The sequence below is a fragment of the Geotrypetes seraphini genome, chromosome 5 (genome assembly GCF_902459505.1).
Source record: "Geotrypetes seraphini chromosome 5, aGeoSer1.1, whole genome shotgun sequence".
NCBI lineage: Eukaryota > Metazoa > Chordata > Amphibia > Gymnophiona > Dermophiidae > Geotrypetes > Geotrypetes seraphini.
In genome coordinates this window covers 160,198,760-160,225,870 of record NC_047088.1, presented here as the reverse complement: position 1 = coordinate 160,225,870, position 27,111 = coordinate 160,198,760, and the positions used below count along the sequence as shown (strand labels likewise).

General features: G+C 41.4%; 1 protein-coding gene across 6 annotated transcripts in view; it reads right to left on the bottom strand.

Annotated features, from left to right (window-relative positions):
- ADARB1 (adenosine deaminase RNA specific B1) overlaps positions 1-27,111 on the bottom strand; it is a 489,575-nt gene that overhangs the window by 273,263 nt on the left and 189,201 nt on the right. For 4 of the 6 annotated variants that reach the window (XM_033944606.1, XM_033944609.1, XM_033944604.1 and 1 more), the window contains exon 3: positions 2,955-2,988. The gene's annotated coding sequence lies outside the window, so the exon portion shown is untranslated. Of the gene's footprint in view, positions 1-2,954; positions 2,989-15,167; positions 15,242-27,111 lie in introns of all 6 variants that reach the window. The other 2 variants (XM_033944607.1, XM_033944605.1) reach the window with 1 other exon arrangement.

Here is a 27,111-nt window from a genome sequence, read left to right as displayed (position 1 = left end):
TTCTGAGGACTGTGGCAGCCTACAAGGATCACGTAGAGCACTGGCAAACCTCTCTGCAGGCTGTGGTAAGAGTGGGAGGCCTGGGGGGGGGGGGAGACGGAGGATGCAGTAATGAGCACCAAAGCAGCCAAAGCACGGAACAAGAAAGAACCAGCATTTTTGCAGCTCTTCTTGACTGACCCTCCCCCCTCACCCCCCTAAAGCAGGAGCGGCAGGCCAGCAAGAGGCAGCGCTTTAGGAAGGCACGGGGAAGAGGGTCGGTCACCGAACTGACCAGGCCAATTTTTTTAAAAAAAATCAAATCGATTCAAATCGATTCACCCAAAGTGAATCGGTGAATCGATTCAAGGCAGGTGTCAGACTGCCCTGTGATATGATAGCTTAGGGATCTGCTATAGAGTTAGGTGCCTAAGTACCAATTATCGCGGGCACCCTGTATTGAAAAGCCTGCTTACCAACAATATAATACACTAAACAAGGAAAAAATATAAAGGAAACATAAAACCAAATGAACCTTCCAGAATTCTCAAAGCATCTTCCTTTGTGCTCAGGCTACACAGCAGTGGATTCTGTCACTGAAATGACAATGACAGTTACAGTGCAGTGCTACCACCTACTGTCACTGATGAGACATCAACTGCTACTAAGCCACAGAACTAGTGTAAAATATTTAAAAGCATATTAAAGGTTCAATCATCTCTGCATGTGCCCTAAAATACAGCATTTCTGTAGTTGAAAGAGTACTTTATAATTAACCCAAACAGAACTTACTTAGATGGGGGGGGGGGGAATTAAAGCATCAACTCATGATGTTGGTGTCTTTTTTTACATTATACAGTATATCTAGACTTGATTAAAATAATGAACAACTACAGGTATGCGCCACATAATGTTATTCCGGGCAACGTCCATTTATGATAACGTCCATGGTGCCAAGGCCACCGGCATTGCTCTCCTCCCTTCCGCACCCAAGATTCTGAATTTCAGAGAGGGAGGGAGCTGGAAGGCCTTGAGCATGTGCGTAGAAGTGAGGTGTCAGTTTCTTTCAGCACCAGTATGGTAAGTAAAGTGCTAGTTGTGGAGGGGGGGAGGAATAAGACAGCAGCGTCTCATTCATCTTGGGTACAAAAGGGAGGAGAGCAGTGCAGTAGCCTTAGGGTGGGGGAGGGGTGTTTAGAATGAAGGATAGTAGCACCGGTGGTCCTGTGGGGGAGTTGAAATGGAGAGAGCCAGCAAGCTAAAAACCGTGAATAATTGAAACCGCGATTGCTGAAACCGCGAATATGGAGGGAGAAGTGTATGAGAACTTATTTACCTGAAGGCCAAATATGCACAAAGTTGCTCTGAGCAGTGGAAAGGCAGGCAAAACTAGAGAGCTTTCCAGAATAGACTAGAATTATTTGTCTATGCTTTTATGGGACACTGCAGAAGCTTCACAGTTTAGCTTTGCTTACTCTGAAAACAGGTATCCTGCATCATACAAGTTGGATTTCCTAGCTAAACACTAACTTCAACATAAACGCGGTCTGGGGGTGGAGCCTGGATATAGCCAAAACTTTACTGGTTAGTGGCAATATTCAGTCCACTAACTGGCTAATTGGATAAAGTCAAGGCACCAAAAATGTTGTCCTAACTACAGCCACCAATCTACCCAGGCACCAGTCTGAATATTTGCCAGTGCCCAGTTAACATTCGTACAAAGCCAGATATTTAATGCCAGAGCCAAAACATGGCCCAGCATTGAATATCCAGGGTTAATTGAAATTGCTGCTATAAGTGGCTTAAACATCACAAACTTTCTGAGCCCAGAAAGAAACATCCTCCTGCCTCCAAAAGAAAATACTATATAAATCTTTTCTTTGCCACATTTTTCAGACTTTTCAAACTAGCAGCACTTTTAATACCATATCTATAGTGATCTCAGGTGGTGTGAACAGTAGGGGCTCCTTTTACAAAGCCTCGCTAGCAGTTTTAGCGCACACACCGGATTAGCGTGCGTGCTAGCCGAAAATCTACCGCCTGCTCAAAAGGAGGCGGTGGCAGCTAGTGCACGCGGCAATTTAGTGTGCGCTATTCCGCGCGTTAAGGCCCTAGCGTGGCTTTGTATGTTGTGTAAGAAATCAAGTAGAAGCACTCTAATGACACGTCGCAGTTTATATAAAGTAAATCACAATACAAAGATAAACAATACATAATTGAGACTTAAATATGCTATTAATTGAATATGCTATCAAAGTCAAATTTGTATTGGCAATTTATTTTTGGTAGCACTTAATATCAAAAATGACATTTTTTTGTACAAACCGGTATCATCTACATCTATATTTCATATCTTTGGGAAATGGATGTTCGGAATTGCATGCAGTGAACTCTTAGACCATACTTTAGAGCAGAGGTGTCCAACCTTTTGGCTTCCCTGGGCCTCATTGGCCGAAAAACATGTTTCTGGGGCCGCACAAATGCGCAAACGCTGCAGCAAGACAGAGGAGGGAGCCGGCAAGACGGTAAACACCCAGGGGCAGCAGAGGAAAACACTGCATCACCCTCGACCGGGGCCGCACAAAATACTTCACGGGGCCGCATGCGGCCCTCGGGCCGCAGTTTGGATACCCCTGCTTTAGAGTAACCGCACTAAAATCGTCATTGATCCATTAATTTTCTAATTGTTTTTCCAATTTTTTTTTCATTATCACTTCTTTTTATCAAAGCATTATAGTTTTTGAGAAGTACAGTCTAAGAGTTTCCTGCATACATTTCCAAAGATCCATTTCCCAAAGATATTAAATGTAGATGATATCGGTTTGCACAAAAAAAATGTTGTTTTGGGTATTAACCGAATATGCTGCATATAGGATATTTTATAACCGGAAACGTTATTAAATTTAGCAATTTTAAAACTATAGCAGCAAACTATATTAGCAACAGCAATTTATCATTACGCATTGCTTACTTACCACTTTACTGGAAATGTACCTGAGCTCTTGAAACCTACGAGGAGAAAAGAAAAAGGGTTAAATTTTAGGTTTCAACAACTGCGTACTTTCTATTTAGCACATATCTACATCTTCCCTCATCCAACTGCAGATACAAGGGAGAGGCGTTCCATGTAGAAACCCAAGCAAAGTAAATGCAAATTAACCAGCGAGTTAAATCCAACTGTAATTTGTATCGCTACTAAATTCAAAGCAGTTATGTTTAAAGGCTGCAGTAGTCTAAATTCTAATGAAAAACAATATTAATGTCCATAAGAGGGTGCTCATACACTAGAAAGAATCACTATCTTGAAATATACAATGTATATACAGTACTAATACAGTGTTAAGACAATGTTAGAAATGAGTCCTAATAATGGCAAGCCATCAAACAATTACGAATACATCCTTTGACATTGTTTAGTTTTCAGAAGAATATAACACAAGTGATTTTTTTTCTATTCATTTTGATGTTTAAAAAGATCTTCACCATAAAATATATATACAGTAAAACCTCGGATTACAAGTAACTTGGTATGCAAGTGTTTTGCAAGATAAACAAAACATTTTATTAAATTTTAATTTGATATACAAGCAAGGTATGCAATACAAGTACATACAGTATACACACGTCACATTATCACAACTGGGCTGATGGTTCTTCTCTCTCTCTCTCTCTGACACTGCAGGAGTGTAGTGACTGTTCTAAACAAGCAAGGTCTTGCAATACGAGTACATACAGTATTTTGTATTACAATTTTGGGGTTGTGGAGTTTCCATTATTTCTTATGGGGGAAATTCGCTTTGAAATACGAGTGTTTTGGATTGCAAGCATGTTTTCAGAACGAATTATGCTTGCAAACCAAGGTTTTACTTTACAGTATACCTCTTCATAACAAAAAAATACAGAGGTGCCCCCCAAAAATGTATACACACTTCGACATGAAAAATATCTGCATAAAAGCTTTATTACTAAATTTATATAGCCATCATATCAGGGGCTTAAAGTGGTCACCAGACACTTTCGATTTCGGCAAACTACTGCACAAACAACATTAACTACAGTGTCCACAGGGACTGAAGTGTGTATACATTTTTGGGGCCCCTCTGCAGAACTAAACCACCTATTATTGTAAAAGTATTTGGGCATCCTGCTTCCACCAAAGAAATAAGGCATTTCAAAAGATAGAAGTTGAAATGATGAGACTATTTATGGGGTCATTCACTAACAGTTAGGGCCTGTTTTACAAAGCCGCGGTAACGGCCCCAAAGCCCATAGAGATTTAAAGGGCCTTGGGGCTGTTGCTGCGTGGCTTTGTAAAACAGGCCCTTAGTGCAGTACCAGTGTAAGTCCAAGCTCAGTAGGGGGTCCTTTTACTAAGTCGCGCTAACCAATTTAGGTTAGCGTGCCTTAGTTAAAGGACCTCCTAAATGATCTCTTAAAGTAATGTCTGAACTGCCAGAATACAGGCAAGAATTAGGAAAGCATATTTTCATTTATTTAGTGCTCAAGAAATAATGTGGGTTAGTATGCACTAAAATGAAAACAAATTAACAACATGGAAGCAAAAATATTACCCCTACACACCTGTATAAAAAATTTTCTATAACAATGAAAATTGGTTATTTGGAATTTCAACTTTCTTATATTTCCTCATTAGTGTAGATCTGCTCTCAAGTACAAATACATAATAGCATGCAATTCATACAAATACGAAACTATGCCCTTAGACTATAGGTAAAAGCAAATATTAAAAACATAAATATTCTACAAAAAAATGGATTTCAGTTACACTTCTCCCTTCGTATTCGCTGTGATAAGGGATTAACAGACCCACGAATACAGAAAAACCACGAATAACTTTTTCATATGTTATTCGCTGTTTTCTTGATGACTATTAAGTGATATATTTATGATCTATTTGTTATATTATATTGATGCACTTATTGTACGTTTAAAAATGAATAAAGAATTAAAAAAAAACAACAACAACAAAAAAACATCAACAACATCAACAACAACAACAACAAAAAAACGTAAATAACATGGTGGGAGACCTGGCCTGTTCCTGAAGGAGAGGCAAAACACGGTGAAGAAAGTGCTGGGAATCAGCAATTTTCTTTGTAAATGCTTGGAATCAGCGATTTCTCTATGCAAGCTGATGTAATTTTGGGGGAGGAGCCAGCAAGCTAAAAAACGTGATTAATCGAAACCGAGATTGCTGAAACCACAAATACAGAGGGAGAAGTGTACTGACATCTATCCACATTATCATACATGAACATTACATGGCACAAAATGTAAAAACATTATAGAAATGGTCTTGCTCCCTAGCATTATTACAGCCTTGATGAAGAGAGTTATCCAAGGCTGTATGCAACATATCTATAGCTTGATGAAGGCAACTTACATTGAACTAGCAGCATAATGAAGCATCCCATGAATTGCAGTTTATTACCTCAACTCAACAAACTGCAATTCAAATTAAAAATTGTGAGGAAAAGATTCAACTACAGTCTGGTAGACTGGATCAAGTAGATAATACAGTCTCAGAATGAAAAGCTGTTTCTAATCTTCAGATGAAAGACAAAAATGTATTAATCAGGAAAATTGAAAATTCGGAAAATGCTAATAGGAATTTGAACTTGAGGCTATTCAATTTTCCTGTTTCTAGAATGCAATCTCCTAGAGAACTTTTTCATTCTTTTTTGACATCGGTTTTGAAATTTTCTGAGACTAATATGCCTCTGCTGCAGAAACTGTATTATCTTAATTTATTGAAAGAGGAAAAAGATAAGTCATCTACACATCCTGGAGACTTGGATCTTATCGGGATGTTGGAATCCTCTCAGATTGAAATCTCAGCGAGAGCTACTCTGCTTGTGACCTTTGTTCTTCGTCTTTTTTACAGAACTGAGAATGTTGAATTTTATAACCACAAGATTGCGATTTTTTTCTGATGTTTCAAAGTGGACGCAGGCAAGACGGAAGAGATTCTTGATGTTTCGTCAGTCAGTTTTGGGTCTGGGAGCAACCTATCAACTTAGATTTCCTTAGATTACTTATCAGGTGAACAAATATATCTTCTATGAACCAGATCAATTGCAATTTTTTCTGGAAGGCAATGCTGCCATAAAGGCTCCAGACCCCTCCGTAATTTCCGCCACTCAGGCCTAAATGTAATAAAACCAAAAGAACTCTGTAGGATATGACTGGAAAAATTTCTTAAATTCAACTTCCCTTGATTGGGTATGGTTTCTCTCCTCTCTATTTGTGGATTATGTCCATGGTATAATTAATAGGTGTGAATGTTTTCACCCTTTTTCTTTTCTTTATTGGTAATATTTCCTCTAAGATGTATATTTAATTTCTTTTATCAAAGTTTCTGTTCTTTAATGTGACAATGAATAAATAATAATAATCAAATTTTAAAAATCAGAGTCAAAGTCCAAAGCCTTTTTAGCTACTAAAAAAAATAAAAGATTCAAACAAAGCCAAAAATAAAACAAAGGGAATAAGAAGAGGGGGACAAAAATCATTACTGTTGGCACGCAGATTTGACGCTGGTGGTGGGATTAGCAGGGCTGCTTGTAGATCTGTGGATGCAAGATGACAGCTGGGCGCTCCCCTAAATTAGCTGGGCGGAGCGCCCGCCTAAAACACGCTAGGGAGAACACTGGACGTATAATAGGAAAAAGTTCAATTTTCTCTGAAAAGGAAAGTAGCGCATTGGCTAATTAAAACAGAGCCATTTCTGGCCCCACAGAGGGAAGCCTAATCTAAAATCCTCCCAATGTACTCCTTACCCACCCACCCATCCTATGTTGTGATTCTTATATGATTGGTCGATGCGTCATAACCAAATCAAAATTCTTCCTGCTTTGCTCAGCTAACTGAAGTGTTCCCTGACTTCAATGAAAGGTAAAGGGGATGGGACTTGTTATACCGCTTTTTCTGTATGATTACAATCAAAGCAGTTTACATATTTTAGACAGGTACTTAGGGCTCTTTTTACAAGGATGTGCTAGCAGTTTTAGCGCGCGTGCTAGCCACTACCGCCTCCTTTTAAGCAGCTGGTAGTTTATCGGCTAGCATGCGCTAATCGTGTGCGTGCGCTATAAACGCTAGCGCACCTTCGTAAAAGGAGCCCTTAGTTAAGTGATTTGCCCAGAGTGACAAGGATCTGCGGTTGGAATCAAACTTACAGCTGCTAGGCCACTCCTCCACTCATCTTTTAACTCACTTTTAAGCTCGGAAGCCAACTTTTAATTTTATCCCATACAGGAGTCAAGCTGGATTCTCAAAGAACTATTTTGCACAGGAGCTCAATGTGAGAAATGTGACATCCAGGTTGCGAAATTCACATTTCCATGGTATTTGACAAAAGGCTCTGCCAAACATGAAGCCTTCTGAAAAATCCATATAACAGCATGTGTATGTGCCAGTAAATCCAGCAGGAGCAACGATTTTATGAAAATATACAGGAAAAAAAAGAGCAGTATCACTTGGCGTTCATACAGTGGACAAATTTCAAAAACTATGAGAATTTAAGTATCACTAATTAACCAGCAAAGCTATAGAATTCTACTTTTACTTTGGAGGCAAAAATAAAAAATGGTGGCTTAAATTTTGTTTAAGGCCTTACCTGAAATAAGTACTTTTTAGAAATTTGCATGTGGAGTACAGATGGACAAGTCAAACGGGGAATTATGTTATATTTATGGACATTCCCATTGTAAAATAAGAAATTCACATATACCCGCATAAGCAAAATCTCCAACTGGGCCACCAGCAACAAACTCAAGCTGAATACAACCAAAATAAAGCTGCTCTGGTTCCACACACCACAACAAACCATCCCCAATTCATTAAATCTGCCCTCAGGCACCAACTTCCCAATACACTTCTCCCTCCGTATTCGTGGTTTCATCAATCACAGTTTCAATTATTTGCGGTTTTTGGTATGCTGGCTCTTCCCCCCCCCCTCCCCCATTATGTTACTGAAATCGCTAATTCACACCTTTTACAGAGAAAAGAGCTGATTCCAAATTGCACAGAGAATATCACTGATTCCCAGTACAGAGGAAATCGCTGATTCCCAGCATGCACAGCTGATTCTCAGCAATGCACAGAGAAAATCGCTGATTTCGAGTTTCACAGAGAAAACCGCTGATCCCTAGCATTTAAAGATAAAATCGCTGATTCCCAGCACTGCACAGCATTTAAAGATAAAATCGTGAATCTTGTATTTTTTGTTATTTGCGATTTCTCCTTATTCGCCATAAGTTTTACTAGAAAGCCGCGAATAACATATGAAAAGTTATTCACGTTTTTTCAGTATTCGCTGTCTTGCTATTCCCCTATCACTGTGAATACGGAGGGAGAAGTGTACAAGAAACTTCAAAAGTGCTTGGTGTCATCCTAGATTCAGCCCTCACCTACTCAGCCCTTCAAATCTCCAACCTTAGAAAGAAAACATACTACTACACGAAAAGTCTACGTCTGATCAGGTCCTACTTCCACGAACACCACTTTGCTATCATAGTGCAAATGCTCATCTGCTCACAACTGGACTGCTACAACTCGCTATATGCAGGCTTGAGTACCATGCAACTTCAAAGACTGCAACTAATACAAAACACCGCAATCAGAGTTTTCATTCTTTCACTTAAGGAAATATGATGCAATTTCTAGCTAACTTCAGAAACTGCACTGGCTACCCGTAGCAGCCAGAATCTACTGCAAAACATCCTGCAGGCTATATCAGATACACCATTCAAACTCAGCTGATGCAATAACTCATATCTTCTCCAATCAGTTCATGCCTACCAGACTCTTCAACACAGTCAAGATGTCCCTCCCCTCACCAAAAGGTGTCCGACTCAAATGCATATTCAACTTACTATTCATCTGCATTTTGATAAAGAACTGGAACCAAGCTCCACCTTCCACAACTTTACCATGTCCACTGTACAGCATGATCCCAATGAATTCTCGCTCCCCTCTTGGTTCCGAGACAATAGATTCCACAGCGTTCTCTGTTCAGCATGATCCCGCTGACTTCTTACTTCCCTTTTGCTTCTGAATCTTTAGATTCCTGCAGCGTTTACTCTGTAAGCTCCCCTCTAATGTCCGGCTCTTGTTTTGAATGCACTCCTCTCACTGTAATCTTCAGCCATATCTTTTTCTTTAATCACTCCATGCTAGATTGAACTCGTATGTAATTGTAAATCGCCTTGAACCTTTATAGGCATAGAGCAATCCACAAATCCTAGATTTTTATTTATTTATTCAATTTTCTATACTGTTCTCTCAGGGAGCTCAGAATGATTTACATTAATTTATTCAGGTACTCAAGATTAGATTCTGTATATGGAACCCAAAATTGGGTGTGGCACCAAGATGAACATACAATTTAGCTACTAGTGAACTCTTAACCATCAATAACTGGGTGCCGACAACCAAATATTAATTGGCACTTATGAAAATTTGCATGCGTTATCTGACTGTACACTATTCTATACTCTCGGACGCCTAACTCTAGGGTGAGTAGGTTACCCATTCCAGAAGGGAGTCTTTTTGGCCAGTCCTAGTTTTTAAATTACATCCCAAAGCACTGTAGTATTTATATTTGTAGTTCATGATTCTATCCATTAAAATCAGTGCTGGAGATCCCATAATGCATCAGGATTAGGTTGGCAGAAATGCAGGCCTGGCTAAAAAGTCTTTCTTCTGGAATGAGCAACCTGGTCACCCTACCTAACTCCTATAGCGTGGGAATGTGGCCATAGTTCTCTTCTTTTTCTATACAGTACTTCCATCTTTATCTTCATACTCTTACTATCAATTATAATTACTTGAATGTTAACCACAGTTACTCTGTGATACTGGTGTATCAAGTCTAAATAAAACTTGAAAACTTGAGTTCTGATTATGCTCACAGTTATCGAATACTGGTTATGCGTGCCTACCCCCCTCCCCTTTCCAAAACCATACCACCAGTTTCTAGAACCAGCCACAGCAGTAAGCAGCTCTGACACTCATAGAAATTCTATGAACATCAGAGCTGTTAGCACCATGCTACAGTTTTGTAAAAGGGGGGTTAGAGCATTAGTGTTTGCACTAGGGAGTGTGTGGTGCAGTGGTTAGAGCTACAGCCTCAGCACCCTGAGGCTGTGGGTTCAAATCCCTCACTGCTCCTTATGGCCCTGGGCAAGTCACTTAATCCCCCCATTTCCCTGGGTACACTAGATAGAGTTTCAGCCCGTCGGGAAAGATAGGGAAATATGATAAAGTACCTGATGCCCAAAGTTAGGTGTGGGATCTGGTACTACAGAACAGAGCTTAGTGACTTTTTGGGTGAGGCACCCTTTTTTGAACACTATTTAAAGAATTCCCCTCCTTAAAGGGTAATTCCATAACTAGCTGTGTGCAGTTACTAAACTAAACTAAAACTTAGCTTTATATACCGGGTCATCAACCAAAGGAAGCTCGACTCGGTTAACAGTAATTAGGAAAAAGGAGTATTAATAAAACAGCAGCAAATCACAAAGAATTAATTTTCAAAGTGTTTAGCAAATAAGAAAATTTTTAAAGATTTGTGAAAGAATTGAAAAGAACTAGGGCTTCTCAAAGTTAAAGGGAGTTCATTCCATAATTGCGAAAATCTAAAAGCCAAAGAATTACATGAACCTTGTGTGTGTACGTGGCATTTTAATTGGTACTTAAGCATATTCTTTAAGGGAGAACTTAAGTGCCATAGCACATAACTGCAAGGGAGTGAACAGTGGATGGAGTACGGGTGTGGTGTGGGCATTTTTCCTACTTATGTATGCTCCTTAGAGACTACTGTAATTTTGCACGGCACGCTGATTGCTGTCAGTATGGGGCGGTGCTTCAATATTATGTTTTCAATCATTAGGGACAGGCAGGTATCCCTAGAGTCCTGCAGAACTTGCCTATCCCTCACATTGAAAATTGATAGTAAAACAGCAGCCCCCCCCCCCTACACACACACACACACACACACACACACGACTGTAGGTAGAGGACACCCAGTCAACTTAGAACAATGCCTAGTATTCTAAAACAGAACTTTGATATAAAGTTGCCATTATAGAATTGGCGCTCAGTGTGTGACATCGAGGTGCCTAACTTGAGGCACCAAGTTATAGAATTAAGAACATACGAAAAGTCATTAAGCCCAGCATCCTGTTTTCAATAGTGGCCAACCCAAGTCCCAAGCACCTAGCTAGATCCCAAGTAGCAAAACAGATTCTATGCTGCTTATCCTAGGAATAAGCAGGGGATTTCCCCAAGCCAGCTCTATAATGGCCTATGGCCTTCCTGAACCTTTGCAATGCTGGTCATCTATATGTATAAAAAGTGGCTTCCTGAAACCACTGTTTGCATGTGTAGTTAATCTGTATGTGCAAATACTGCCATTTCCACTGTAGATGCTCTTAAAACGACTTCCTTAGTACAATATTACTTAAACCTCCAACTCACCCCAACCCCACTGGATTTTCAAACTGGTTCTAACAAAGCCTAATTGGCTGCAGCTTTGACGTTTACCCTTCAACTAATCCCATCTGCAATCCACCTAGTTTAGTGCTTCAAATCATGGTATCATTGTTTAAAATCCAACTCCATTATTTGTTTTTGCCTGTATGCCTAGTCCATCTGGCTTTGCTAGAGTGTAAGCTCCAAGGAAACTGTCTCTTACATATCTCTCTCAAGTGCTACATGCACCTTATAGAGTCATACTAACAAATTATTGTCCATTCCATTGGCCTGTTACCATGGAATTCCTTACCACCTTTGTTTTCAGATGCAAATCAAACAATAACCACATGGTGGAGCTGAAGCCTAGCAAACATTAATGGCAATCACTGCAGAAACAGCAATTCAATACTTCAGAGACCCATGTGTAAACCAAGGGCAAGACCCTTGCAGATCGTGCAGGATGCATAAGTGCTTTAAGGCAGAACGAACCATTAATCTGTCAATAACTGGCTGCTTCAGGGCTCCATAAACCTAAAATTATTTTGAAATAAAATGTGAAAAGAATGCACTGGGGGATGAATTTCCATATGAATAATGTATAAAGGGGATGCTTTACAAATGACTGCAAAGTCTTTTGGATAGTTTAAAAAAAAACTCGATTCCTTTTTTTCTGGCTGTTTTCTGCCGTTTAATTATTTTCAGTCAGTTACAAGCTTTAGAGTACGCTCAGCAGTGATTGAGAAAACATAGTTAGCACGGACACTTTTCAGTGATATGAAGAATCATTCAATGAAGTTTCATTATTTTCAGCTCTGATCATCTCTTAAATTATACTGAGCTCCATTTCAGGAGGAGCTCCTGCTGTGCCCTGAGCGTTGCTGATGACGAAAGAAATCAATTCAAGCAATAAAGCTCATATCCTTATGAAATGAGGATTCATTCCTGGCTTGAAATACTGAACCCAAGGCATTCTTTTACTTTTTCTCACATTTCTCTTATTTGATATACAGGGTGCCCACAAAAACACTCCTTGATTTTAAATGGTTTCAGAATCAAAATTTATTGGAACATTCTTTCATCTTTGAGGCTACCGTTTCATCTGATAAAGTTTCAACTTAAAGTTTCATATGGTATCTGTTGATTACATACACTCGATGTGTACCCCACCTATTACTTGGAAAACATCGATGCGATAATCGAGCTCAGACCAGACTCTCTGAAGCATATCCGGCGTGATAACCTTTATCACTACAGTGATGCGTTCCTGCAGATCATCCGACTACAGACTACAAATCGTTTAGAAAAGAAATAAAAACCATCCTATTCAAGACATCCTTTAAGACAAACTAACACCGCAAGACTCATCCCAATTCTCTATAACAAACCGCTCTACTATTCAATTCCTCTGGAAATGACCAGATAACTTCTTTTGTAATCCGCCTTGAACTGCAAGATATTGGCGGAATAGAAATCACTAATGTAATGTAGCTGCAGGTAGTGGAGGTACGTACACTCGGTCTTTCATATACCCCCAAAGGAAAAAGTCACATACAGTAATGTCTGGTAATCTCGGGGGCCACTTGAGGAACACCTGGTCATTTTGATGCATTGCATTGTCTGAAGGTTGTACTTCTGCACCAATTGCAGCTTATAAGGGTGAAAGTGCAAGCGATTGTGTAAGATCTTGCTAACTGTGCTTTTTGGGACTTGTATTTGCTGTCATCTTACTTATAAACAAATTCCAATAAGTTTTGATTTTTTAACCATTTAAAATCAAGGAGTGTTTTTGTGGGTACCCTGTACTGTAAATAACACAATTCTGCAAAACAAAGTACTCAACATCATTAGGATGAGAGGAGGAAACAGATTACCAGGATTAATGATTCATCGGGACATGGAGTTTAGTTGGTAAAAAAATAACAAGAAACCTGTACGACAATTACTGTATTCTATGGCTTTGCAACCTATTTCTTGTCTTAGAAGTTACCCATAATTATTCCCCATTTTGTTATGTTATATCGGATCTTATATCTCGCAAAATCCTCGGGTTACATCAACATTGTATTAGATAAGATTAAACATGCAATGCAAGATTAAAAATCAGGTTAAACTTCTAACCTAGCCTTCTAACATAGTGGTTACACATAGCATTTTTTCATATCACAGAGGTAGTGATATAGTGCAAAATCAGGGTCATACTAGGCCAGGGGTGGGCAACAACCCGGAATCCAGTTGGGTTTTTAGGATTTCCCCAATGAATATGCATGAGATCCATTTGCATACAATGGGAAGCAGTGCATGCAAATAGATCTCATGCATATTCATTGGGGAAATTCTGAAAAACTGACTGGATGCCGACCCTCGTTGTCCACCCCTGCACTAGACCCTTAACCAATATTTCTGAAAAAGCCATGTTTTCAGGATTTTTGTTTTTCAAAATAGAGCATACATAGTGGTAGTTAGAATCCCTGTGATTGGAAGATTCCAGAGTCTTGTCGTTTGGTAGTTAAAACCCTATTTTATTAAGTCATGGTAGAGGTTTCTACCGCAGCCCGGGGTGCTGAATGCTCCAACGCTCATACAATTCTATGATCATCAGATGCTAAATAGCCAAGCGAAGTTTGTGTATCAATCACTTGGCTATTTTGCATGGGTCGGATCGTTAAATGGACGATCGAGGGGAAAAACACATGGTGGGAAGTTTTGTGCATCGGGGAATCCGATCGATCGCTAAACTGGTCAAACCGGTTTAGCAACAATCGGGACACGATCAGTAAGTTTTATGCATCCCCCAATGGGTGTCAGTGTTTTCACACTGCAGCTGTTGGAACTGCAGATTCCCATTTCTCTTCCCTCTCTCACCCACAACACAGGGCTCACTGCCTCCCTTTCAAGGATTAAATCTATTGGCTAGATCCCTTCCACAGTCTCTGTGACTGCATCAGCCTTTCAGTGCTCCACCCCTATAGCTTTCCTCCAATCGACAGTCTCCACTGCTACTTACTGGTACTCACTCAAGGGAAAGGGAGGAATAAAAACCTTATTCTGCAAATCTTCAAACTCTGAAAAATGTCCAGACATGTTAGCCATACCTCCAGACATCAATGTAAAAATCAGAATCCTGAAAAAAGCCAGACAATTGTCAACCCTCACCTTCACAGTATCTTGGGGTAGGGCAGTTTGCAGGAGCTCTAAAGGTGGTGAGGTAATCAGTTGTGGGGGGGATAGTTTTTCTGGGTGGGGGGAAGTTTTTGGTTGTGGCAGGTTGGGGGTGAGAGGCAACTTTTCCCACAGAACTGTACTGTGCCATTTGTTGATTTTTTCTTGGGGAGGGACTGTTTTAGGCAATAGGGCAGTCCTATTGGGCCCACTTTTAAACTTGATGGGTCTTTTACCAGAGTTTCCTGCATGCTAGATTTCATCCCATGTCATTAGTTTCAAAGAGTTGATTTGTCCAGGGTCAGATATGACATTCATCCTCTTTTTTATAATTCTTTTCAACTTCTGTTATGTTGGAAAGAAAAAGAAAACTAGACATCAGTATTTACACCTGGCATAAGAGTCAGCTACTGTAACTGTTCATCTGGACCTGGGTTCACTACCAGTGAATGAGATAATTATGTAACTTAACAATCCCTCAAAAATCAAAAGAAATGAACTTTTTACCTTGACTCCTTACCAGCACTTACATGTTCAAAATCTCAAGTAATGCCATTTTTTCTGAATGTGCTCCTTTGTAAAATGGCTGTTCTTGCTGTGCATACTACAAAAAAATACACATGTATTTTTCAGAGCTTACGTATTTCACTGACGGCTCTGTGTTTAGCAAGCCTTTTGTATAAATACTTAGGAAATTGTGAAATGTTCTAGACAATCTATGGAAAACTGACCTTCACACATTTTTTTTTGGTGAATGTATAATACAAAATTTGTCAATTACAAAAAAAACCCAATCCAAGTACTAATGGAATACAAGGTTATATCTATTCAGCTACCGTATATTCTCAAATATAAACCGACCCAAATATAAACCAAGGTAACCTTTTTTCCCCAAAAAAGAGAGGACAAAAGGTTGACTCGAATATAAACCGGGAGGGGGGAATTAATATTCAAGTGCAGTGTCTTGCCCTAAACGGCTCTGTACACTGTTCCCCCTCCCTTACTGCTTTGCTAGGCTCTGCATCCAGCCCCCTCACTCCTTCCCTCCCCTGCCCTGCCAGTCTCTGCACCCAGTCGCCCTCCCTCCCTGCCAGATTCTGTACCCTTTCCCTCTCCCTCCCGATGCCTTGCAGGCCTCCACCGGGCCTGCCATGAGACTTGATGGTCTAGCGGTGGCTGGGACAGGAGGGATCCCTCCCGCCTCCTGTCCCAGCCCGATTCTAATTATTTTTATCTCCCTTCCACCTTCCCAGCGTACCTTAAGTATCCCTGGTGGTCCAGCGGTGAATCACGGCAGGAGCGACCTTCCTTTGCTCCTGCTCGTGCAGAACCGCTCGCTAATTGGCTGCTGCGGGTTTTTGTGGAACCACAAGAACTTGCAGCAGCCAACCAGCTAGTAGCTCTGCATGGGCAGAAGCGAAGGAAAGTCGCTCCTGCCCATGCAGAGCCGCTAGCTAATTGGCTACTGTGAACTCACCCTCAACGGTAAGACTAGGAGCCATTACCACAGGAGGAGTCACTGGGCAGTATGTCTACTCTCAGTTGAGCTACAAGCATAATGCCGAGGGGCTTCCTTTATTCATATGTAATGTTTACCTTTCAAACACACACAGGATAGCACATGTCCAAAAACAAGTCATCTGCTTGCTGTTATCAGTATATAAAGGTTGAAATACAGGTCAGAGAGGACATCTGTTCTGTCTGCATAACAACCAATAGACACTGCCAAGTACCAGCAGGCATTACTGACAAGAACTCAGCTAGAGCTAGCTAGAGCCTTGAGTCAGCTAGAGCAACAGGCAAAAGAGACAAACAAGTCATGAAACTATACAATGCTGTTTTTAGACTTACAGGCCCTGGGCCCTTTCAGGCCTGCAAGCACTATACCAGGTCACAGTACTTGGCAGGAACCCAAACAGTAGCAACATTCCATTCTACGGATACAGGGCAAGTAGCGGCTTCCCTCATGACTGTTTCAATAGCAGACTATGAACTTTAACTTGTCCAAACCTTTCTTAAACCTATCTACGCTAACTGCTGTAAACACTGTAATCACATTCTCTGACGATGAGTTCCAGAGCTTAACAATTCTTTAAGTAAAAAAACATTGCCTTCTATTTGTTTTAAAAGTATTCCCATGTAATTTCTTTGAGTGTCCCTGGTCTTTGACCTTTTGAAAGGGTGAAAAATCAATTCACTCTTACTCATTCTACACCACTTAGGATTTTCTATACCTCAATCATATCCCCCTCAACCATCTCTTTTCCAAGCTGAAGAGTCTCATCTTTAATCTTTCCTCATACAAGAGGAGTTCTATCCCTTTATCATTTTGGTTGATCTTCTTTGAACCTTTTCTAATTCTGCTACATCTTTTTTGAGATATGGCAACCAGAACTGTGAACAATACTCAAGGTGAAAATGTACCATGAAGCAATACAGAAGCATTATAATATTCTTGGTCTTATTTGCCATCCCTTTCCTAATAATTTATAGCAACCTGTTTGCTTTTTTGTCACAGTTGCACACTGGGCAGAAGATTTCAATGTAGTGTCTACAATGACACCCAGACCTTTTTCTTGGGTGCTGACTCCTAAGGTAGAGAGTCTGAACCCAGAGTGAATTAACAGTGGCTGGAGAGCAAGGACATCTTTGCGCTACTCCTTGGGTTTTGGCCAGGTACTAGTGACCTGGATTGGCCGCCATGAGAATGGGCTACTGGGCTTGATGGACCATTGATCTGACCCAGTAAGTCTATTCTTATGTTCGTTAGTGAATTAGCACATTGAGTGCTCACAGACCCCCAAGAGAACACTAGTTTTGGTATGAAATAGAGTGGAGAGAAGCCATGACTCCTTTTAAGCAAATAGAAGAGGAAAGATCATGCCCCCAACAATTAAACCTAAGGTGTCCACTTCTGCCAAGGATGTGGATGCACACTCTCCATTCAAAGACAATAGCCTGAAAGAGCCAAGGTCCCTCCGCCCCATCTCAGGCTGTTATGGCTGAAAAAACCTGCTGAATAGGAATTAATGCTATAGGAGAAATTGGGGGTGGGGTGGGCTACATTGGAAATTGTGAAAATAGTGGTTTTGCAATTAGAAGAGTGATTTGAAGCAGTTATTGCACGAAGGGATATCTTTGGATATAAATTAAAAAGTCTGGAAGAAAAACAGGCAGAGGACAGAGCTGCTAAGAACACAATACAAATGATATTAACGCAGAAGGCCAAGAGAACTATAACAAATGATCCAACTTTCAAATATTTGGGATCCCTGAAGGATGAAAATGTTGTATTCCAGTTGCCTATGTTCAAGATGTTAAGATCATGTTTTCTGTCCAGAGTCTACTTCACCCCCACCCCCAAACACACACATACCTTTTTGAAACAGACAGGATTCACAGAGAACCTAACGTAAGTTGAAACCAGATCCCACTAAGCTACCAAGAGCATTTGTGGTGAAGGCACAGCTTCGGTACCCTGAGGTTGTAAGTTCGAATCCCACACTGCATTTTGTGACCCTGGGTAAGTCACTTAATCCCCATTGCCCTAGGTACATTAGATTGAGTGAGAGTAGAGAATGACACAGGGAAAAATTATGTTCCCGTCACCGCCCCGTCCCCGGACCACCATCCTCTGCACCGCCCCGTCCCCGCTGTCCCTTTCACCGCCCCATCCCCGTCTCTGCCATCCCCTTCACCACCCAGTCACCGCCCCATTGTCTCTTTCACCGCCCCGGCCCCATCCCCGTCTTCAGCGTTTTCTCCTCTCCATCCCCCCACCCTCAGCACCCTTCACGTGGTCCAGCAGCTCCCTCCCACCAGCCAGCCGTGCATTTCCCTCCCTCTCTTCTTTTCCCTTACCTTTTCTTGTTAAAACGCGTGTTTTCTATAAGGCTAGGAGCTGTATTACAGCCGGAGCCTTGAAGTCGCGTCGGGTTGCCGGCTAGAAAAGTCTCCTCCGATACAACCGGAAACAGGAAGTTGCGTCAGAGGAGACTTTTTCCAGTGTGCAACGCGACTTGACTTCAAGGCTCCAGCTGTAATACAGCTCCTAGCCTTATAGAAAATGCGCGTTTTAACAAGAAAAGGTAAGGGAAAAGAAGGGAGGGAGGGAGATGCATGGTCGGCCGGCCGGCGGGAGAGAGTGGGCCGTCGCTCGTTCACCGCGCGTTCCAGATGGTTCACCGTCCCGTGCTACCATTCACCGCCCCATGGGGTGGTGAATTGCCTTGTCCCCGAACTTGCGGTGACCATTTTTTTTGGTCACCGTTTTGGCGGGTTACCCGCAGCTAAACGCGGCTAGCTGCGGGTAACCGCCACCGTGTCATTCTCTAAGTGAGAGCCTACCGGGACAGTTAAGGAATAAAGCTTGAGTACCTGAATAATTTGTAATCTGTATAGAATTGTAGGATATGTGGAATATACTTTTTAAAAAAAAAAAAAAAAAAAGCTGCTCCAACTTCAGGTGTTATGAAAAGCAAGACAAATCCAAGTTTATCAGTATGATAATGCAAATGTGAGGGTTTATCCTGACTTTTGTATTTAAACTATAAGGGAAAAGAAAGAACTCTTCTAATATTAGAAAGAGAACTAGGAGCAACGAATGTGGTTCCTCAACAAATTGATGGTGACTGTTAATATGCAACATTTTATCCTCATTTAAGGAGACTAATATTTCAAGGAACCAGATATCCCAGAGCAGAATCCTGGGAACTCTCAAAGCCTATGAAAATCTGGGAATATGGAATGGCAGGACAACGCAGGCCCTAGCACATAACTGGCCAACTAGAATACCATTGAGCAGTCTTACACAGGGTACAATGGAACACTCACAATCCTTCCCTCCTAATGGCAGAATGACAACATGTGGGCATCCAGATTCTGTTATAGAATATTTGCGTAACCTGGTATTGGTGCACCTTACATTTAGATGTCTGCAGTTACACCAGTCACAGACACGGTGTAACTACAGGCATCTAAATACAGCAAGGGTATATGTAAATTACATACCCCCACTTGCAGAATACTCTAAGTGGGTGCTTCACCCATGTCTATGCCCCCTTGCAGATATGCCCCCTTGCAGATATGCTTACTGGAAAAGTCTATATAGTCCACCTAAAGATACATAAGTTCACAGTTGTTTGGCCAAAAATCTAAGGTTTTTAATGTGATAGATGACATATGAGGGTAAATCAAAAAGTAAAGGCAAAATACATTTAACGGCTTTAACAGAAGTAACTGTGAGCAATTGAACATATCGCTTTTCCACATAGGGCTCCTTTTACAAAGATGCGCTAGCGTTTTTAGCACACACACCTGATTATCACGCACTACCCGAAAAACTACCGCCTGCTCGAGGAGGAGGTAGTGGCTAGCGGGTGCTATTCCGCGCGTTAAGGCCCTAACGCACCTTTGTAATAGGAGCCCATAGTACCCATGCAAGACGACATGTGTTATATCGTTCAACTAGCTTCTACATTCCTGCAGAGAAGTTTTTCGGCTGCTCCCAAACCTAGGTGGGCACCACTTCCTTTACTTCATCATGCTTTGTTTTTTGCTCTCCGGGTCGCAGTGATGCACCTATGTCTTGTCACCGGTGACAGTTCTCTACAGAATGCTCGGATCTTCTTCATACCATCTCAGGAATTGAGTTCCACACGCTGTTGTTTGAGCAGATCAGTAAGCTATTTGGGAACACATCGTGCACAGACTTTCTTGCATCTCAAGTCATCATGCATTAAGGCAAATGCAGATCCATAACTAATATCCAAATTTGCAGCCAAATTAGACATAATTATGTGTCGGTCTTCTCTAATCAAGGCATCCATCCTGTCAATGCACTCATGTGTGCGCGATGTTGATGGGTGACGAGAGCAACCTTCATTAATTATAACTGTTCTTCCCGCTTTAGACCTTTTTACCCACTCATAAACTTTTTGTTGATTTATTTAAAGTAGCACACCAATCAAAGTAGGAAAATAGTACATAATTTAGAAATGTTAGCCCATGAGACATGAAAAGGGAGGCAAAGGTCCTCCTCCTAGAGTACCAAAATAATCTCCTAAAGTAGAAAAAAAAAGGATTCATTTTTATTTATATTAAATACTTCCATCTTCTTTATGGGGCAAATCAAGCAGTCAATGAGCACCAGGAGATATGCCTTAATTCTACACTGATTCTAGAAACACATAACTAATGCTTCCTGGAATTTGGACAGACAACTTCTCTACAACAGACAGCTGAAGAAAAAAATACAACTGCAATCAGGGAAAACAAAACAGCTTCAAGAGAAAGGAGGAATAGCTTGCTGCAGGGGTAGACAATTCCGGGCCTCGAGAGCCGGAGCCAGGTCAGGTTTTCAGGATATCCACAAAAAATATGCATGAGGAGGCAGTGCATGCAAATCCATCTCATACATATTCATTGTGGATATCCTGAAAACCTGACCTGGCTCCGGCTCTCAAGGACCAGAATTGCCTACCTCTGGCCTACTGGATAGAGCAGCAGGCTGAGAACCAGGGAAACTAGGGTTCAAAGCCCGCTTCTCTCACTGATGATTTTTATGATCTTGGGGAAGTCATCTTCTCTTCTGCTGCCTTAAGTAGAAGTTAAAATCTTATGTGTTTGAATTCACTTGTTTTGAGCACAGATTTGGAAAAGCTCAGTTAATTAATCACAATCCAAACCCTTTGGCTCTTCCTACAAAATTTTAGAAATATTTCATATTGGTGCCAGCTGTTGATATTACCCTTTCATGTAACTAGATGATTCACCCCCTCTTCAGAGAACTGCATATATCTTTTAGCATAATATATTCTGTGTCAAGTTATTTTTATCTTTTAATATTGTGTAGTGCTATGAAAGTTTCATGTGGGAGCACTTCTATACAATTGATGTAAATGTCACTTATGTTGAAGTAATGCTGTAGAAATGCCAGATCTCCACAGTAACTGCAACCATCCTGCAATCCTATTTCTTTCTAGAGAGCTGGGAAAGAACAGTCTTTCTCTACTACAACAAATCCCCGTTTTCAGAAGCAATATGTAAGAATTAAATTAGCTAACAGCAAGAATGGAAATTTGGCAAGCAGCCACATCTGCAAAACACATAAAAGGCAATTCTATAATTTAGGCGCCAAGAATGCAAACATCTTACCTAACTCTAGCCCTTTAATAAAATCACCCTTAAAATGCACAAAGGCACTATGAATGTAAGACGACCTTTCAGGAACAATGATATACATGATTGCAGATAAGTAACAAATCACAATAAAAATTAAAAATTAAAACAATGAGAACATACAGGAAGCCAGTATTAGTGGACAGAATGAGAAACAAGAAAACTTGTTATTAGAAGTCATTCAGAATTACTAGAAGTGTGGCACAGTGGTTAAGCTACAGCCTCAGCACCCTGAGTTTGTGGGTTCAAACCCACACTGTTCCTTGTGACCCTGGGCAATTTACTTAATCCCCCCATTGCCCCAGATACATTAGATACATTGCGAGCCCATAGGGCTATCCACTGATACTAGCTTCCTGTATGTTCTCATTGTTTTTATTTTTTATGGGGAACAACAGGACCCAACATGGCCTGTGTTTTGGCACGAGGCACCTTATTCAGTGGTCCTTATCCACAGAAAATTGACAAAGTTGAATTAAGGAAAGCAATGTGTATTTTCAATCATGTCTGTAAGGAGCTCTTTATGGACATGATTGAAAATACATATTGCTTTCCTTAACCTCACTTTCTCAGATCTGTCCATTCTGTGTGGATAAGGACCCCTGAAGAACACGCCTCATGCCGAAACACAGACCATATTGGGTCCTGTTGTTCCCCATGGACACATGGAGGGGCATAATCGAAAGGAACGTCTAAGACCATTTTCGTCTAATAATAATAACAGTTTATATACCGCAGGACCGTGAAGTTCTATGCGGTTTACAATGATTAAAAGGTATTACAGATTGAGTGGAATAAACAAAGTTCAGAGTTAGTGAATATTAGAAACATAGAAGAAACATAGAAAGATGACGGCAGAAAAGGGCTATAGCCCATCAAGTCTGCCCACTCTACTGACCCACCCTGATAAGTCTAGATGCTAGTGATTCGTCCTACATAGGGATCCCACGTACATGTCCCATTTACTTTTAAAGTCAAGCACGCCGGTGGCCTCGACCACCTGCACCGGAAGCTTATTCCAGTGATCTACCACCCTTTCCGTGAAAAAATACTTCCTGGTGTCACTACTAAATTTCCCTCCTCTGAGTTTAAGCGGATGCCCTCTTGTGGTCGAGGGTCCTTTGGGGAAGAGGATGACATCTTCCACCTCGACACGTCCTGTGATGTATTTAAATGTCTCAATCATGTCCCCTCTCTCCCTGCGTTCCTCTAGAGTGTAGAGTCGTAGTCTGCTCAGTCTCTCTTTGTATGAGAGACCCTTGAACCCCAAGATCATCCTAGTGGCCATCCGCTGAACCGACTCGATTCTAATCACGTCTTTACGGTAATGTGGCCTCCAGAACTGCACACAGTATTCCAGATGAGGTCTCACCATGGTTTTGTACAGCGGCATTATGACTTCTGGTTTCCGACATCCCATCATTTGCCTTGCCTTGGATGTGGCCTTCTCTACCTGCTTGGCAGCCTTCATGTCTGCACTGATGATTACTCCCAAATCTCGTTCTCCTGAGGTCGTGGCTAATGTTTCTCCATTTAGGGTGTAAGTTCTGCACGTATTTCTGCTACCGAGGTGCATGACCTTACATTTCATAGCATTGAAGCCTAGCTGCCATGTCGAGGACCAGTTTTCCAACGTACAAAGGTCCTGTGTCATACTATCCTGTAAAAAGCTTTCACTTACTATGTTGCACAGTTTTGCATCGTCGGCGAATAACGTTACTTTATCCTGTAGCCCTCTTGTCAAGTCCCTTATGAATATGTTAAAAAGGAGAGGACCCAGGACCAAGCCCTGCGGCACTCCGCTGGTCACCTCTGATGTTTCAGAGAGGGTACCATTGACCATCACCCTCTGAAGTCTACCACTCAGCCAATCATTAACCCATGCAGTTATCGTCTCACCCAACCCCATTGATTTCATCTTATTTAGTAGCCTGCGGTGTGGGATGCTGTCAAAAGCTTTGCTGAAATCTAAGTATACTATGTCCAGAGACTCTCCTGAGTCCAACTTTCCTGTTACCCAATCAAAGAAGCTGATGAGGTTGGATTGACACGACCTACCCTTAGTGAATCCATGTTGACTAGGATCCCTAAGATTCCCCTCATCCAAGATCGTGTCCAACTTACGTTTAATTAGTGTTTCCATGAGTTTACATACTATCGATGTGAGACTCACTGGTCGGTAATTCGCAGCCTCTGCCCTGCAACCCTTTTTATGCAGAGGAACAACATTCGCTGTTTTCCAATCCAGGGGGACTCTCCCCTTCTTTAGGGAGAGATTGAAGAGCATGGCTAATGGTTCCACCAGGACCTCGCACAGCTCTCTGAGCACTCTTGGGTGCAATTCGTCTGGACCCATGGCTTTGCTCACCTGGAGTCTTGACAATTTGCTGTAGACATCAGCTGGTGTGAACTCAAAATTCTGAAATGGGTCTTCCGCGCTTGACATTGCTTCCAGATGTGGCCCTTTCCCTGGTGCCTCGCAGGTAAAAACCGAGCAGAAGTAGATCATTTGTTGAGGACTAAGATTGTATAGGTCAGTTACCTAAGTACTTCAGGAACAGATGTATTTTTAGGCGTTTCCTGAATTCCCTATACGTAGTAGGCACGAGCAGTTGTTTCAGGTCTTTACCCATAATGCTGCTTGATGTGAGAAAAGATGTTGGTGATGACTTTTAAATTTACAACCTCTAACCAGTGGAGAAACAAAGTTCGGATATGAACTTCTCCTATGTCTGTTGGTTGTAAAAGAGAAAAGGTCTGTTATATATTTAGGGGCTAACCCGTAAAGTACCTTGAAGCAAAAACAACCAAACTTGAACTTCACACGTGCCTCCACCGGTAGATAGGAAGGTGTTACATGATCAAACTTCTTCAGTCCACAAAGTAGCCTAACATTTTGTACCAGTTGCAATCGCCGCATATTTTTCTGGGAGAGTGCCAAGTAGGTGATGTTACAATAATCGAGTTGACTCAGTATGAGAGATTGTACCAGAATTCTAAATGATGAGATATTGAAGTAAGCTCTGATGGACTGAAGCTTCCAGAGGGTGAGAAAGATCTTTCTAATCTACCTGGTCTTTCATGGACAGACTCTGGTCCAGTGTTACTCCCAATGCCTTCATAGTAGGCTGAATGGGATGACTAAGGTTATTGATGCACAGTGATGCTTTAGTGTCAAGTGGGTGTGGCGATGCTATAAAAAATTTTGTTTTCTCTGGGTTTAGCTTTAGTCTGAACTCAGTCATCCATTGCTCCATCCGATTTAGTACCTCTGTTGCTTTGGGGGTGACTTCTGAGATAGAGGTATTGAATGGGATAATTATCGTGAAGTCATCAACGTAGCTAAATAGTTTTATCCCCAGCTGGGATAGTTGCGCACCCAATGAGGACATATAAACATTGAAGAGCAGAGGGGATAATGGTGACCCCTGTGGCATGCCAGATGAATTGCTCCATGTATCAGAGAGATCGTAATTGAAACGGACTTGGTAGGTACGGGATATGAGGAAACCTCAAAACCAGTTTAATACCTCTCCTCTTATTCCAATTGCATCTAGGCATTGTAACAGTTTCCCATGGTCTACCAAGTCAAAGGCAGAGCTCATATCAAATTGCATGATCAGGGCGTTGATGCCCTTACTAAACAAGTAGTGCAAATTATCCAGGATAGCTGCAATTACTATCCTGGATAATTTGCGCTACTTGTTTAGTCACAAGTCGTCCAAAGTAAAAAAACAGCTTAGGACACATTTTCAAAAAATACATCCAAATTTTTTTTTGTTTTGAAAATTGTCTAAGTATATGTCCTACCGATCTGATCGTCCAAGTCGCTAAATCGTCCATCTTTATACCACATTTTCATCCAAGTCAAAAACGCCTAGAACAAGCCCTGTTGGATGTGGAAGGGGTCTGCAAAGTGATGGACTGAACACTCAGACATGGCACCTAAATAGTGGGGTAACTTATAGGGCACTGCTGTGAACTTCACAAAAAGGGTGCCATGTCTTCATCTCACTACAGCTCCCTTTTAGGTGAGCCCCCAAAACCACCTCCAGAATCCCCTAGACCAGTGGTTCTCAACCCTGTCCTAGGGACCCCCCCCAGCCAGTCGGGTTTTCAAGATATCCCTAATGAATATGCATAAGAGAGATTTACATATAATGGAAGTGACAGGTATGCAAATCTCTCTCATGCATATTCATTAGGGATATCTTGAAAACCCGACTGGCTGGGGGGGTCCCCAGGACAGGGTTGAGAACCACTGCCCTAGACCCACTTATCTACCACCCCAATAGCCCCTATGGCTGCAGGAGCCACTTATATGCCAGTACAAAAGGGTTTTGGGGTGTATAGGGGAGTGCACATGTTTCAATATCAATGAAGTGATTACAGGGGCTTATGGGCATGGGTCCTCCTCTCCATGGGTCCCTAACCCATACCCAAGATGATTTAAGACGCCCCTGTGCAGCACGACTAGGCTTTCTTATGCCAGGCTGCCAGGTGATGATGTTCTAGAGACACAATTTTCAAGTTGTGATTAATATTTTTATGGGGGGGTCGGTGATCACTGGGGTAGTGTTTGGGAGTTTGTAGTTTGTGTCTGCAGTGCTTATCTGGTGACTTTAGGTGGGGTTTTGTGACTTAGACCATGTTTTAAATGGTTTAAGTAACAACGTCCAAGTTCCGTCTATCCTGTGCTGTATAACTTTCGGTTATACATGCAGTACGACTAAGTCTAAGCCTGTCCACATCCCGCTCTCGACACACCTCCTGACACGCCCCGTTTAGGTATGGTCGTTCAGCGGCACTATGAAGGCCTAGGTCGTTTATAAATACATCCAAAACCCGGTTTTATTATCGGCACTTGGACGTTTTTGACTGATGATCGTCCAAGTGCCGACTTAGGCTGGTTTTTGGACGTTTTTGTCTTTCGATTATGAGCCCCTTAGTCTGCAAGGTTTTCTGGGATTTATCTAGTTTTATAGTTACTGGGATTTTGTTTTGTTTTTTTAAATAATCTGATCTGTCATCCAAATCGTGTTCCACCTTAGTTTGTTTTTTGCATTTTATTTATTGTAGAAACGTATCGGTCTCCCTTCTTCTTTTTGCTGTTTAGACACCAGTCAAACCCTCGCTAATACATTACATCTATAATCCGACTTGTTTACCAGTGAGCTCCTACAGCACAATTCTGGAGCCAGAATATTTCATATTTCACAACTAAAACAGCGCCATCTGTGAACATGCTGCCTGTTTTTGAAACAGAAGCTCACAAGTTTTCTCGGCAGGCATAAG